Genomic DNA, 4466 nt, shown 5'->3' with positions numbered 1-4466 from the left:
AAAGTTTTAGATTGCTTCCTTAGTGCAAAAAATGCAGATTTAAAACTTGACAAAAACTGTGCCTCAGTCTTCAGATAAACTTGAAACAAAGTCATTTGTGAGATTGATGACATGTCATTACAGGCTTGAAATATCTGTCCCAAACCCTTAAATTCATATTTTCATCAACCATTTTAGCTAGTGACATATGCAAGTCCATTAACCTCAGTCATTTTATCCTCTAAATACCACTGGAAGTTACAAGAACAAATTTAAAATTAAGTAGATTTCCTTCTGCATTGTAAGATATGCTACTTGACCTTTTATATTGTAAGAGAAGAGCTTGCTTATTCTAAGAATAAATAGGTTCAGCAACCTTTCTTTAGTCTCCCCTTTTATTCATTAACATGCATTTTATTTCCTTGCTTCAATGTTTAAGACCCTCACTGAAAAAGACACTCCTTAAACATTTGTAAAATTGAAATGTTACATGCAGACACACATGAAGTTAAGGAAGCACTTAAACACTGAAGAAACTTTTACTGATCTTCCAAACTGTAGGTATAGATATAAATAATGGAAGATGGGGGTACATGTGTAGAATGCAATATGCAAGTCAAGGAAGATCTCTCCTCTCTCTCTCTCAGCAACTGACTCATGGAGCAAACTGGAGGACATTATGCTAAGGAAAATTGACAATTAGAACACATGAGAAATACTAATTTCTTAAAAATACAGGATATTTGTAGAATGAACTATAGAAATACAGATATATTGCATATATATATTTATATACAGATGTAGAAATAAAATTCTACCCTCAGTATTGCAACATCAAATTAGGCTTTTATTACAGTGTGTGTGTGTGTATGTGTGTGTGTGTGTGTGTGTGTGTGTGTGTGTGTCTGTGCGTGTGTGTCCATAAAACATGTATTATATTGGGATCACTGAAGTATAATTAAGCATCCTTCTATGGTCCAAAAGGACATACTGAAAGTTACACAGCCCAAGATATTTCATTTGTTCAAATTTTGAAGCAATGTAAAACTTTTTTATTGTTTATGTACATGAGTAGTTTTATGGGGGAAGTTGAATGAAATACGTGATAATATTCAATTTTATACCAAATAACATTAGATGATGTTATTTCAATATTAAGATGAATTTATGTTAAATTTCTTTTTAGACTCATGCCCGGAGAGAGAGCCCACTCTTGACTCTCGTTGTGATACTCTGCTAGACTTGCAGACAAGAGCCTAGGATAACTATCATCTCAGAGGCTTTATCCAGCAACTGATGGAAACAGAGGCTGAGACCACAGCCAAACATTAAGCAAAAATCAAGGAATCTTGTGGCAGAAGGGAAGAAAGGAATAAAGGAGCCAGACAAGTCAAAGACACCACAAGAAAATCTACTGAATCAACTAACCTGGACCCACAGGGGCTCACAAAGTCTGAAGCACTAACCAAAGAGCATGCATTGGATGGATCTAGATACTCTACACATTTTCAACAGATGTGAAGCATAGTCTTTAAATGGGACCTGAAACAGCAGGAATAGGTGTGTCTCTGACGCTATTCCCTCCATTTTGATCCCAATCCCCCAACTGGGCTGCCTTATCTAGCCTCAATAGAAGAAAATGCAGCTATTCCTATTGAAACTTATGCAAAGGTGGGTTGATATCCATAGGAGGCCTCCCCTTCTCTGAGGAGAAATGAAGGGGAGCATGGGGGAAGAGAGAAGAAAGAGAGGAACTTGGAGGAGAGGAGAAAGGGAAAACTGTGATTATGATGCAAAGTAAGGGAATTATTACTTACTTAATAAAAAATCATTTGTTCATTAAAAATATCACAAGATAAACAAAAGAAATAGTGGTGATTGTTGCCTAGAAAACTGCTCAAACAAGAATTGAATGATACTCGAGACAATGTCTCATTAAATTGCAAAAGATTTTTTAAAATAATTCTTAACTTTACATAAACTTCTTGTATTACACAAATCATTTGTTCCTGAACCAAGAGGATAATGTATAGCCTGTGATAGTTGTCATCATTTCCAGTATAACTAAAGCCTCATTGAGTAAATTGTATTGCATTCCAATACAATATAACCCTACCTAACCCTTCAGTGTGAAGTCGGCAGGATATATTTGCTAACTGTGTATCGCAGTCACTTAATTACTGAAATTAATAAAGTTACAGAAGTGTTCGTGGATAAGCACTTACAATACTTTTCTTTTATATGACATAAAAAGAACATCTTGTGAATCAGCTGCCCTTTATGTGAGACACTTAAACATAAAATACAGTCCACAGTATGCAATATCACACAATTATCCTCCTGAATAACCTTTTCCAAAAACACAGTAAGAGGGAAGTCAGTGTGAATTTATACGATATTCATTATTCAATGATGTGAACTCCAGCATCAGCAAATCCCAGAAGACAATCATAGCAAGAAACAGAGAGCACTTGCTAGCTTTGGGCATCACAGAAATGTGTTCCTCGACATCCCTATACTCACTGGGTGCGAAAGTCTAATAACATTTTTTTTCTCCAAGACTGTGTGTGTATCTAATCTTCACTGCTATCACACAATATTTCAATATTAACCTGTGTTTGAAAGTTTCATGGTTTTGATTATGCAATTAAGACTGAATTACCTATTAGAGGGTGAGGATTATAATAATACTGACTATTTAATCCCAGTAGAACTACTTTGGAAATGTTCTATGACCTTGGATGCTGTAAATCTCATTTCCTAGCTTAGTATCGTCATTATGAAACTCTAGGTTTATATAGATAATCTCTGTCTCTGAAGTTTCTATGTATGCTATGTACACAGATTTGGCTCACCAGATAATGTAATCCATAAAAGAAAACAAAAGTTGATATCAATGTGTATCTTAACAAGGCACATACTAAACAATGAATGAATAATAGCTATTGTTCCATTTAAGCTCATGATTCCTTTCTCTCAAAAACATTCTGAAATGATTGTTGCTTATATTTGTTCATTGATTAGGTAATATACAATTAATGACTAAAGTTAGTCTTACTATATAATTTTTGTTTCTGGAAAAATAAAGGCACTACATAGAATTGTTTGCGTGTGTGTGTGTGTGTGTGCCTGTGTGCTTTACTCAACCTTTGGGTTGTGTGTGTGTGTGTGTGTGTGTGTGTGTGTGTGGGCACATGCTCATATGTGTGTATGCATGTGCATGTGTATGAGTACACATAGACACACATACTGTGAGGTAAGATACTGAAATAATATATTAAGAAAGCAAAAGAGAGAAACATGGAAGATGCTATCAAGGATTGCTTCTTTAAACAGGTGCAGACTAAACTAAGGTATAAAAGATAGCCAAGCCTTATAATAAAAAATGAGTCAAAAATAAAAATTAGAACATTCAAAGTACATTCGATGCTTGGAGGTTTGGAGCCCAGGCTAAGCAAGGTGTTTGGAAAGAGTAGAGTTTTCTGGAAAATGCTTTGCTAAAGAAAAACTATGTTAAGTGATACCACTGAAGATAAAATAAATCAGAACAAAACAGACACTTGGAGAACAGTAAGGAGGCCTTTGCCCACCTCCACCCCTAAATATCAGCATAAAGTCGAGCTGCTATAAATGAGACTAGAGAAAAATGACAAAGCATGGCAATTTAAGTAAATATAGCTGATGCTGTCTAATTGCATAAGTGCTACAATGGCAGAAAAATGTGAACATTTACATATAAGTGCCAGGTGTGTGTGTACTTTGAGAGGTTGAACAAAACATCATTAAAAATGTCTTCAGGAAGAGAAGCCAACTTGATATAGACACTGCAACAGGAGAGGTGAAAGGTCCAGTGGTGCTGTAACAAAGCAAAAATATAAACAGAGCACAGAGAAGTTGGAATATGAGGAATGTTGGTGAATTATTAGCTTTGGAGCATAAAAGCAGACACTGTTCAAAAGTAAGGACAAGATGGCTTTGTAATATTTGAAGGGTGAAGGGTTGAAGAACACACTACAAGGCATGAATTTGCTCTCAAAGTGAAAAAAAATACTCTTAATAAATTTGGTACACAATTTGAGGAAGCACACAGATACCAAATACAAGAAGTCTGTGAAAATAATCAGTGAAAAAGATGTCTACGGCTTAGGGGAATAGTTTTTAAAAAATATTTTTTTCCTACACCCTTTCTATAGCATTTTCATTTAATGCATAGGACAACTAATGATATGGAGATTAATTTTTCAATTACAGAAAAAAATTATCTGAAAGCAGGAAGAAAGTAAACTGAGAGTTTCTACATATTGTCCTGCTCAAATTTTTACTCTTGGTTTGCAGAAAAATCAGAAATTTTATAAATTAATAAGGAAGGTTGTATTAAAGATAACTGAAATGGGGGAAAAGCCTGTTTCATTACAGCAGAAAGACCACCTCAACTCCAAACTCAACATAGACAGCTAGATATTTTTGTTTTTAAGACAGGGTCTGTG

Source organism: Mus caroli, unplaced genomic scaffold (genome assembly GCF_978045245.1).
Source record: "Mus caroli unplaced genomic scaffold, Mus_caroli_1 scaffold_17, whole genome shotgun sequence".
Lineage (NCBI taxonomy): Eukaryota > Metazoa > Chordata > Mammalia > Rodentia > Muridae > Mus > Mus caroli.
This window is presented reverse-complemented; position numbering follows the sequence as displayed.